The 12,316-nt window shown below is 51.3% G+C and overlaps 1 pseudogene; it reads left to right on the top strand.

Annotated features, from left to right (window-relative positions):
- The first annotated feature begins 387 nt into the window (after window positions 1-387).
- On the top strand, window positions 388-12,085 carry LOC119299905 (annotated as a pseudogene).
- Window positions 12,086-12,316: the final 231 nt, after the last annotated feature.

Genomic DNA, 12,316 nt, shown 5'->3' on the forward strand with positions numbered 1-12,316 from the left:
CCTTCTTGAGTATATGAGCTTCCCTGTACTGTTTTAGGTCTAGAAATTTTTCCTTTCCAGAGCGTCGTTTGATCCAAAATAATATTTGCAACTTGTGAAACCTGTTTGCTCCACACTTAGCCAAAAACTGCGTCTGTTGACTCTGTTTCAGCCATAGTAACCGGTTTAAGATAACACCGGCTGTCAGCATCACTTGCTTTTGGCGACTTAAGAAAACTTTAATCATCTTTAACACCTGCAGCTGTTTAAACATTATCACATAGTTACCTGTATGTCATTAGGCCCCTTCTTAAGCCGCCATCTTAGATAACCCAACAATGCTTATTCTCCGGGTTATAATAAACCGGAAAATTTCCTTTATCTTGTTTGTAGGCTTCAATTTACATAATGGCACCCAAAGCTGTCAAACCCCCGGTGACCTGCAACTGGGTCCCATCCATTGTCACAGAGAGCAAATTGTCCGAATTTGTGAAGTCTGGCTATCTGCCCAAGAAGGAGGTCACGTCTTATCGTGCTCCTGGCCCGTCCGAGGAGAAACCTCATCCCAAAGAAGGGGAGGTAGTAGTCTTTACAGATCATATGAGCCGGGGCTTCGCTCCACCCGGTTCAAAATTCTTCAGAGACGTTTTGCACTTCTTTGACTTAAGACCTCAAGACATCGGGCCTAATTCCGTGTCAAACATCTGCAACTTCCAAGTTTTCTGTGAGGCTTACCTTGGAGAAGAACCCAGCCTACTTTTGTTCAGGGAATTGTTCTATCTGAACCGGCAGAATGAGCGCGCCAACGAGCCCAGTTTGGAACATGGTGGCATATCAATTCAAAGGCGGAGAGACTGCCTATTCCCTTACGCTGAATTGTCGAGTATCCGAAGGACTGGAACCAAACATGGTTCTACTGCCATGATTCTTCTCCGGCTGGTGAAAACCCGCTTCCCGGCTTCCGTGCATTATGCCTTGAATCTAGTCACCTGCTGCCGGATAAGTTGTCTGCCATTGAACGTCTGCCACTCACCCCCAAGATCAAGAAGATTAAAGCTCTCTTGGGGAACGGCTTGGATGGCATTGACCTGGTCCGAGTCTGGGTTGCTTGGAGGATAATTTCATTAAGCCGCCGCCCCGGCTTAATGTGTAACTACTCAGGCGAGAAAGGTGACCCTCAGCGTCATAGTCCTGACGACTTATCAGATGACGTAGTGGAAGCTACAACTCAGTCTTTGTTGAAGGAAGGTACAGTGACTAGTAATGCCTTCGGCTTACTGCCCTTCTGCCAGAAGAACCCGGCCCCTGCAGTAAGTTTTCAGTTTCAATGACTGCTTTCATTTTGTTACACTGTATTCTTACTCATAACCCTTTATAACCTTTTACAGGATAATGACAACTTCTGGAAAATCCAGTATGATCATGAGGCGGCCAAGCAAGCCAGGGCGGCCAAGAGAGCCGAAAGAAAAACCGCCAAGCCCACCACTTCAAGGAAGAGGAAGCCAAGTGCTTCTGAGATGTTTCAGCTTGATGATTCTGATGATAATGAGGAAGAGGTAACTTGTCAATTTCCCTGACTATTGTATCATCATTTTACTGACATGATTTCTCTTTCAGGAAGACACGGGAAACAGCCAACCCGTCGAAGAAGAGGTAACTATAATCTCCTCCGACTCCGAGCCTCTGCCGCGTCAGAAAATTTGAAGAGTAACCCGGAAAGTTAGATTTTCACATCCTTTGGCTTACCAAGACCCTGACTTTCTTTTGAAGCAACAGCAACTTGAAAGCCGGAGGCAGACCCGGACCAGCAAGGATGCAGAACTCTCCTCCGGCTTGCCTGACACAACCCGGAAGCGTCGGACTGAGGTTATCTCTGACTTATCCCCTTTTTTACCTTTGGCGGGTCTAATCCGTCAACCTCTCAATTCATCTGACTCCAATTATCAGGATACATCTCCTTCATCCGGCGAGTCTATGCAGTCAAACATGCCGGCTTTTAAGACGGCCCCTGGGTAATATCAATTTGTTTACCTTATGCTCTTCCTTATGTCTCTGTACTCATTTTTCCGTTTTGTCCATAGCGTGCAAGTGAAGGCCAGGAAGAAAGCAAAGAAAGATAAGCCGGCCCAGGACCCTGTTGTAACTGAGCCGGCGCTTGGAACGGCCACACCTGATACTTCTGTTCATGAGCCGCCACCTCCATTATCTCATGATGCTCCGGTAACCTCTTCTGACCCGCCTGCTGAACAAGTCATCAATGATTTTGTTAACCCGGAGGCACCTAGCCCCGCCAAGGCAGATGACCCGGAAGTTGAGTTTCTGAAGACTCAATTTGTTGAGCCAGCACAGCCCACTGTCCTTGCCAAGTGTTCGGCTAAAGCGGAGTTGCTAGAACGCCGTAAGGCCAAGATGGATATCACCGACTATACTCATTTGAGTATTGGAGAGATCGTCTCGGGCTACATCAACCAGGTGCAAAGCAGTCGTGACCTGGAAATTGACATGGTGAAGCAAATACAGCAAAAATCTAAGGTATGACTTACGCTTCCTTACTTTCAATCATACTTACTGTACCAGCCCCCAAGTCTATTTCTTATGAATAAATATGCTGTAGACTTAGAAACATTGTTAGAGTTGTTTGTCCAGCTTAAAAGAAAAAGTATTTAAAACGGCTGTAACACAATACCTTTAACTTGCGATACACATTAGCCCCCAAGTGCCGAGCATCTTTGCTTGCAAAGTGTTTGGGACTTTAATATCCAAGACCGGCTTAATAAGTTAGAAAGCTTCAGTATACATTAGCCCCCAAGTGTCAAGTATGTTTGCTTGCAAAGTGCTTGGGACTTAAGATTATTTATCATGACTCTGACTGTAACCCGGGATAATGCAAGCCACCATAAGTCAATTTGAATCGGAGATTGCTGACCTTAACAGCCGCCTGTCAGCCTAGGAACTGGAAATTCAAAATGCCAATTCCAAGTTTGAATTCAGCATCTCTGAGCAAGAGAAGCTGAAGAAGAATTTTGAAGCGGATAAGAAAATCTGGGCTGACGAACAAGCCTTATTGGTGACCCGGGCCGAGACAGCAGAAGCATCACTTGCAGCAGTAAACACTGAACTGTCCGGCTTAAAAGATCAGATATCTCAAATGGTCTCAGCAATCTTTGGTAAGTATTAATATATGAAAATTTAAATACTGCAAACCTTTCGTTGGTAAATACCTTAATTCTTATCTCCGGTTTACCTTATGCTTTTCAACAATATAGGCCCCAGGAGTACCAACCTTAAGCAAAATATGCTGATCAAGCTGAAGGCAGTATATACACTGGTGGAACAACTGTACACCGGGTCACAACGTGCTCTGGCCGTTGTGGCTTTATCCAATGAAGTTCCTTATCTCCTTCAAGATGTGCTGAAACGGCTTGATGTACTCCCTCAGCGGGTTCAAGAGCTAAGGCGGGCGTCCGCAAGAGCCGGGGCTATAGCAGCGTTGAGCCGGGCTAAAGCATTTTATCCTGAACTAGACCCGGCCGACATCGCTCTTGGATACCCGAGTCTAAAGGAGGACGGCACCTTATTTAACGAGGCAGACTTTACCGCCTGTGTGAAAGACATGCACCCGGTGGCTACTCTTATTGGGAATGACACCGATCTGACCAAATATCAACCGGGTTACGATAGGGAGAACCGGAGGATTCCAACACCTCATTACCATGAAGTCAGCCTAGTTCCTCCAACTCGTAAGCACACTTTTGCCGCTGAAGTCGACCCAACCGGCTTAATAGATGATGAAGCTGAGTTTGAAGCCTTGAGTGGCATTGACTGGGCCTCGTCATCCTTCCAGGACAGGGCAACCGGCGGAGAGGTGGAGAGGGATAACCAGGAAGCTTCAGGTCAACCCCAAGAGTAAATCGCCAGGCGTCATATGCTTGTGTCTTTGTATTAAAAACAATGCCTCATCATTCAGACTCGGGGAGTCTTGTAATAGAGTAGAAAATACTTTGAATTTTGTCATGCCTTCACGCATGCTGATGGCACTTTAATACTTGCATAAGCCGTCGTCACTATGCACTTGCAGTTGATATGAATCTGTTATATCCTTGCAGAAATGTCTTGTATTGTCCTGCACATAAGATAAACAGAAATCCCTTGGCGACTTATCGCATTGAGGGTAACATAAGCCTTGATAACCCGGAATACACACCGAATATTTACAGGAAAACCAACTTATGATTTAAACTTAGTAGACATAATCATAATGATATACCTGTGATGCTTACGGTTATCTTTCCGGCTCATATAACCCAACCCCTGAGGTTGAGTTTAACTCCTGAAAATTGACACATAAAGTTCACCTGGCACTTATCAACCTCATATAACCAATGTTAAGCCGGAGGATTGCAGTACACTCCATTGTATTTTCAAGAGATTCTCAAGATAATCAAGTATAATGAATAAAACTTAAAAGGCCTCTGATTCGAATATGATCAGTGAACCGTTCCAAAGGGGTTAAGCTAAGATTCGGATACGATCATATAGCCCCCAGTGGTTGTGGCAATGCCGATCAAGTGGGTATCGACAGCTATGTTCTCTTTGGTTCGAATACGACCTATGTTTGAACAGGAAGCCCTCAGGTGACCATAAGAGTTGTTTAATGACGCTGATTCGAATACGATCCACGTCAGACCCAAAGGGGTTAAGCTATGATTCAAATATGATCAAGAAGCCCCCAAGTGGGTTTGGCAGTATGCCGATCAAGTGGGTATCGACAGCTATGTTCTCTTTGGTTCGAATACGACCTATGTTTGAACAGGAAGCGCTCAAGTGACCATGGCTAGATTCAGATATGATCATAAGCCGGACCAAAGGAAAAGTCGGATTCAGATATGACCCGCTTCCTCTTGGTTATCTCCACCACCTGACAAAGAAGACACATAAACCTTATTTGGGAGTGGAAAAAAGGACAGAGGTCCTGCTTTATTGCTTTATGTAATATATACATAGTATAAATATATACACATTAGAGCCGGTGGCTCAAGTATAGTAAGGCCGAAGATGAGCTATATTCCACGGCCGGCGGGTCTCCTCCTCCGATTTACGTGAGTCTATTTAGGATCCAAGTTGGCACTGATGCTGAACTACTTAGACGAATCGCCTGGAGTAAAATCAACAAGCTTAGTCTCTGCAACCGACTTAAACTTCATGGTCGGGTCATGTTCCGTAGTCGGCTTCTTGAGAGAGGTCATATCTGTCGGGTCAACGTTGTTTTGATAAAACTTGAGCTCCTCTGCTGCACAGACAGACTCGGCATAAGCCGCGTCGCCTTCTTCACACTCCAGGGCCACTTTACGACTTCCATGCACAATAATGGTGCCCTTATAACCCGGCATCTTGAGCTGCAAGTAAACATAACACGGTCGTGCCATGAACTTGGCATAAGCCGGCTGCCCGAACAAAGCGTGATATGGACTTTGATTTTGACCACCTCAAAGGTTAACTTCTCAGCCCTAGAATCATGCTCGTCTCCAAAAGCCACCTCCAGCTCAATCTTACCCACAGGATACGCCGACTTACCAGGCACCACTCCATGGAAGACGGTGTTGGAAGTCTTTAAGTTCTTGTCAGTTAAGCCCATGCGCCGAAAGGTCTCGTAATAGAGGATGTTGATGCTACTACCTCCATCCATGAGCACCTTAGTAAATTTGTAGCCACCAACCTGCGGTGCCACTACCAGGGCCAGTTGACTCAGATTATCAAACCGGGGAGGGTGATCCTCCCTGCTCCAGACAATGGGCTGTTCTGACCACCGTAAGTAACGAGGGACTGCCGGCTCAACAGAATTCACAGCCCTCTTATGAACCTTCTGATCACGTTTACACAAACTTGTGGTGAACATGTGATATTGTCCATTGTTTAACTGCTTTGGATGGCTCTGATAACCCGACTGCTGTTGCTGCTGACCTCCTTGACCAGACTGCTATTGATGATAACCACCCTGGTTTCCCTGAAAACCGGACCCTGAGCCGCCGCCCGGGCCATGAAATCCGCCACCTCCTGAGCCGCCGCCTGGGCCTTGATTGCCATCAAACATATTGGAGTTCTTGAAAGCTTTCATGATTGCACAATCCTTCCATAAATGAGTCGCTGGATGTTCCCGGGTGCCATGTCTCGGACAAGGCTCATTGAGTAGCTGTTCAAGAGACAGACCTGACCCGCCGGATCGAGGGGGCGGTTTCCCCTTGCGCTTCTGATTGTTACCCTGTGCATTAGCCACAAATTCCGGGTTACCATCCGCCTTACGCTTATTGCCTCCTTGATTTGTCGGGTTATGCTGCTGACCCTTTCCATTACCGTTCTTCTTTCCCTTCCCTGTCTTTTCCTCATCAGACGCGGGATCCTTGGTACTATCAGAATCGGCATACTTGACTAAAGCCGCCATCAGCGTCCCCATATCATTGCAGTCACGCTTAAGGCGCCCCAGTTTCTGTCTCAGAGGCTCAAAGCAGCAATTTTTCTCCAGCATGAGCACTGCTGAGCCGGCATCCATCTTGTCATACGAATGTATTATCTCTTTGACCCGGCGCACCCAATGAGTCGTGGATTCACCTTCCTCCTGCTTACAACTTGTCAAGTCCACAATCGACATAGACTGCTTGCAAGTGTCCTTAAAGTTCTGGATGAAACGAGCCTTTAGCTCTGCCCATGAACTAATAGAATTGGGTGGTAAGCCCTTTAACCAAGAACGGGCCGTTCTGTCCAACATCATGGTGAAGTATTTAGCCATCGCTGTGTCACTGACCTCCAGCAGCTCCATGGCCATCTCATAATTCTCGATCCACGTCCCTAGCTGTAAGTCGGCCGTATAGTTTGGCACCTTTCGAGGTCCCTCAAAATCTTTGGGCAGACGTACATTACGAAGAGCCGGTACCAGACAAGGAACCCCTCCGGTTCTAGTAGCAACACCCGCCTCCACGGAAGTCGTCGGATAAGCCGGTAAGTCCTGTTGGGCTGCTATCTGAGCCGCTAGCTGAGCCGCCCGCTCGTCCTCCTGACGTATCCGATCCTGTACCGGGTTATACCCACCAGGCTAGTTCTGGCGTTGGGTATTACTTGACAAGGCTTCTGACTCCATGTGTCTGCTGTAACTCGGGCTCTGGTTTGGACGTGGCGGAGCTAACCAGGGCGGAGGAGTTGAGTGAATCCTGTCCCGGCTGTAGGAGTAGGTCTCTTGCTGAGCCAGAGATGTTTGAACAAGTTCCCCGATCCTCCGGGTTTCCACCGCTGTCGGGTCATCACCGTCCACTGGGAGAGTCGCCAAACGCGCTGATGCTGCGATTAAGTTCTCCATGGGGTTGGAGAAGTGACCCGGTGGTATCGGCATGTAACGGGGCGGTGCCATATTGCCATGAAGAGGCGCCGTCACCTGAGGCTGAACCGGACCCCCCGCTTCGGATGTCATAAACTGATTTGCACCTGGCGGGTTACTTGGGCAGGCTCCGGGTGCAGCAAAGAGATTCCGAGGATCATAAACCTGAGGTAAATGGGACTGAGTTTTCTGATGTCTCCTCCTCATTACCTCATTAGATGCATTTAGGCTCATATTGAGCTGAAAAGCCTCTGTCTGAAGCTGCTGCGCCCGTGCGTCCAAAGCCGCCCGCTCTGTGGCCAATCTAGTATCTTCAGCTGCTAAGGTTTCCTTGGCCCGGGCAATTTCCTCACGAACCTGTGCCACCTCTGCCTCATGCTCAGACTGGTTCGCAAGGATGACTGTGGCAGTTAACAGGGCCGTAAGTTTATCCATGAGATCCATCAGCACCTGAGCCGGTGAGCGCACAGGGCCTCCTGCCCCGGCTGCTCCTAACCCGGACGTTATTGCCGTTGAAGCCATAGAATTTTGGCCGGGTTGAGTGCCAGCCATGAAGACTCCTGCCCAGTTTGGCGACTCTGAGGGGTCCGGAATAGTGCTGCCATTGGAACAGCCCCCAAGCACGCCATCTTGAACTTGATACAGCGAGTCTGTTGAGCCGGCGGACGATTCACCGCCAGAGAGGACGGCCGGCTCACCATCACCTTCAGATCCTTCAGAAAGTTCACCTCCATGGATGAAACCCACAAAGGCACGCTTCACGACGGGTTGAGCTCGGGCGGGTTTCGCACGCTGAGCCGTCTCGACGAGGTCGGTGCAGTTGTCCGGCTCAGGGCCCAGCTCACCGATCCGGCCGATGAAGACGTGAATTCCGCCAAAGGGGACCCGGTACCCATACTCAATTGAGCCGGCGTCGGGGCCCCAGCCTTCGTCGTCGATGTAGATCTTGCCGCGACGACTCTTATTCATCCGGCCAACCGCGTATCCCTTGAGCCCTTCGAAGCTGCCCTTCAAGAACTCAAATCCACCGTGCGCTGGCCCCACGGTGGGCGCCAACTGTCGTGGAATTGTCACGGCAGATGTCCTCTTGCAAGGACTTAGTAATGGAGCCATCGCAACTAGAAAGCTTAAAGGGGTTAATCGGGACAAAGGACACGAGAGGTTTATACTAGTTCAGCCCCTTACGGTGAAGGAAGGCCTACGTCTAGTTGGTTTGGTATTGCTTGAGGTTTCGATGACCAGGGAGCGAGATACGCTATGCCTGGCTCTCGATGAGTTGTTTCTTGCCCTAAGCCGCTGGCGGGTCGTCCCCTTATATACATGGGTTGACGCCCTGCGGCCTATAGAGTCCCGGCCGGCTCATAAACAGTGTCCGGCTCGGCGACTAGTTACTTCTACCTTACAGTACAAGTTATACCATCATGGCGGTTTATCTATACGGGCCTTAGAGTATCCTGTGGGCCTTTAGGCCTTTAGTGAACCGTCATCTTCATGCCTTGGTCTTGGGCTGCTGATAAGCCTCTCTTTACGTAACCCGGCCCCTCCTGGACGGCTTACACAAATAGTTATATCCCCAACAACTAGTGTAGTGTTAAAAACGTTTTTATATTTTGGGACAGAGGGAGTAGTTTTGAAGAGATTTTTGTATTTTTTTTGTTGTTGAATGCGATGAGTTTTGGTTGAATAAAGTGGCATTTGTACCAAAAAAATAAATTAAACGTTAAATGTTCGCCCCAGCTAACTTCAATTCCTGCGTCCGCCACTGTGTGTGTGCACTGTTTATCAATCAAGCTGCTAGCTTGCACGTACGTCTGCGGTTGCTCCGGTATTTTGGTCTAACAACGATCAAAAGCCAACACATTCTCGAACGATTTGGGTTCGTTCGCTGGAGTTGGCATGAGGGCCCCTCGAGTAATAGAGAGACTGGGTTGCATGGTGGTTCGCGGCGTCCGGTGCGATGCTGCCGGAGGGCGCGGGCGCCGGTGCTGATCTCGTGGTGCCAGGCAGAAAGATGGTCTGGCCTCGCAGACGAACCGGGTCAGGCAGGCTGTTTGGAGGATGGAGGTGTTGGACCAGAGCAAGTTGCAGACAGGGTGATCTTCCCTGTTCGTGAAAGTCAGACGGATAGAGGAGCAGAGAAAGGAACAGCTGCCGCCAGTGCCAGAGGTGGGCGCTCTTGTCTGACGGTCCGTCCGGTGGGCGCCGCGGATGCACTTAACAGACCAGCATGCAACAGGTAGTGGGTCTTTGACTTTGGTGGATCGCAACCATGTTGAACCGGATACACATTCCTTGTTGCATGCCAACGCAGCAGTGTATGAATGCCAACACAACATTTGTTTCAAAAAAAAAAAAAATGCCAACACAACACAACACACCTTGTTGCTTGCACAGAACCGTTGTGGGCTTCTTTACTCACGGGACAGGCTGATAAGAATGGTGGGAAAGATACACATTCCTTGAGATGCATTTTAAGTTTTCACTGTGCAAGTGGTCCAGGTCCTCTGATTGATTCATGCGGTGCTTCATCTGAAGAGATATGGATGGGGTTCACTCACTGTGCAGCATGTGATCGGGCACCCAGCTATGTTGGCCAGAGGTGAATCTCGAGCGTCATCCCACAAACAAAAAAAGAGGTAATAGCACCAGGAGTCCCACAACTTGTCTTAAATGTGACGATCTGGTCCAAAACTTGCAAAAGCCAACTATTGAGTTCCCACAACTTGCATCCAATGTGCAAATTTAGTCCTAGCCAATCAGACGACGACAACTGGAGCCTAGTCAGCGGAGCCGGTCAGCGCAGCACATTTTTTAATTACCCCCTGGCCTTAGCACAAATAAACCCGCACTACACCACCTGAGTTTAACTGCGTCGCCGCCATTGCCGCCGCGGAGTCCCGGTGGGTCATCGCCTCCTCCTCTCCCTGCAGCCTCTGCTCGGCGCGTCGTACCTGCGGGCGAGGAAGAACTACATCCTGCACCTCGCCCCGAGGGGCGGCCCCGTCGACTCCGTCGAGGAGTGGCACCGCTCCTTCCTCCCGCGGACGGCCGCGCTCGAATCGGAGCCCGAGGCGGGCGGCGGCGCCGAGGACCACGGCCCGCGCATCATTTACTCCTACAACCACGTGTTCACCGGCTTCGCCGCGCGGCTCACGGAGGAGGAGGCCGAGGCGCTGCGGACCACAGAGGGCTGCCTCAGGCTGTACGACCCCATCGCCATCGCGGCGTTCCAGGCCATGGAGCGCGGCATCTTCGTCAGCTGCGCGGCGGGGAACGCGGGTCCGGACCCGGGCTCCGTCGGCAACGGGGCGCCTTGGATGCTCACCGTCGCGGCCGGCACCATGGACCACGCCATACGCACCACCGTGAGGCTCGGAAACGGCGAGGAGTTCGACGGCGAGTCCCTGTTCCAGCCAGGCAACAACTCCGCCGCAAAGCCGCTTCCGCTTATGTACCCCGCCGCCGACGGCTCCGACACAAGCCGCGATTGCAGCGTGCTGCGCGGAGCCGAGGTGAGCGACAAGGTGGTGCTCTGCGAGAGCAGAGGCCTGAACGGCCGCATCGAGGCTGGCCAGACCGTGTCCGCGTACGGCGGCGTGGGCATGATCGTGATGAACAGAGCAGCCGAGGGGGTACACCACCTTCGCTGACCCGCATGTCCTCCCTGCCTCGCACCTGAGCTGCGATGCCGGGACCAAGATCGCGGCCTACATCAACTCCACGGCCAACCCGACGGCGAGCATCGCGTTCAAGGGCACAGTCATGGGCGCGCTGCCGGCGCCGGCCGTTACTTTCTTCTCGTCCCGAGGTCCGAGCAAGGCCAGCCCGGGCATCCTGAAGCCGGACATCACGGGGCCCGGCATGAACATACTCGCGGCGTGGGCGCCGAGCGAGTCGCACACGGAGTTCTCCGACGGGGGCGTCGGCCTCTCTTTCTTCGTGGAGTCTGGCACGTCCATGTCGACGCCGCACCTGAACGGCATCGCCGCACTCATCAAGAGCCTGCACCCGGACTGGTCACCGGCGGCGATCAAATCCTCCATCATGACGACGTCGGACGCAGTGGACCGCACCGGCGTGCCCCTCAAGGACGAGCAGTACCGCCTCGCCACCTTCTACGCCATGGGCGCGGGCTACGTCAACCCCGCGCTCGCCTTTGACCCGGCCTAGTCTACGACCTCCACGCCGACGACTACCTCCCCTACCTCTGCGGCCTCGGCATCGGCGACGAGGGCGTCACCGAGATCGCCCACCGCCCGGTCACCTGCGCCAGCCTCAAGGCCACCACCGAGGCAGAGCTGAACTACCCGTCCCTCATCGTCAACCTGTTGGCCCAGCCGATCACAGTCAACCGCACGGTGACCAACGTCGGGAAGCCGAACTCGGTGTACACCGCCGTGGTGGACATGCCCAAAGACGTGTCGGTGACTGTGCAGCCGCGGATGCTGCGGTTCGCGGAGGCCAAGGAGAAGCAGAGCTTCACGGTGACGGTGCGGTGGGCGGGACTGCCGAGCGTCGCCGGCGCCGAGGGCAACCTGAAGTGGGTCTTCGACGACCACATCGTGCGGAGCCCCATCGTGGTTCCGCCCAAGGCCGCGTAGTAATTCTGCGGCCGGCAGCATGTATAGCTAGCTAGCATCGGTAGGCTGCTGCGCTTCGGTGGTTTTGCGCAGGCTGCATGCAAACTGGAGCGATTTTGTTCTGTAAATAGCGCGAATCAATAAAAATGTGTCTCCAGAACATCTTGTCCTCCGAAAATAGAGGGAATCCATGTATGTGTTTACTTTTTTTATCTGAGGGTCGAGATTTGCAATGAACTGCATGACTAGTTGGCTACGCTCACTGCATGCATGATGGTGGATCATGCAAATATCGGAAACGCCAAGGACAAATTATTTCCTCCTTAGCACAAAGGTGAGTGAGTGGAGCAGGATATTCCAGGAATATACCACGCAGTTAAACTCAGGTGGT

This window comes from Triticum dicoccoides, chromosome 5A, assembly GCF_002162155.2.
Source record: "Triticum dicoccoides isolate Atlit2015 ecotype Zavitan chromosome 5A, WEW_v2.0, whole genome shotgun sequence".
Classification (NCBI taxonomy): domain Eukaryota; kingdom Viridiplantae; phylum Streptophyta; class Magnoliopsida; order Poales; family Poaceae; genus Triticum; species Triticum dicoccoides.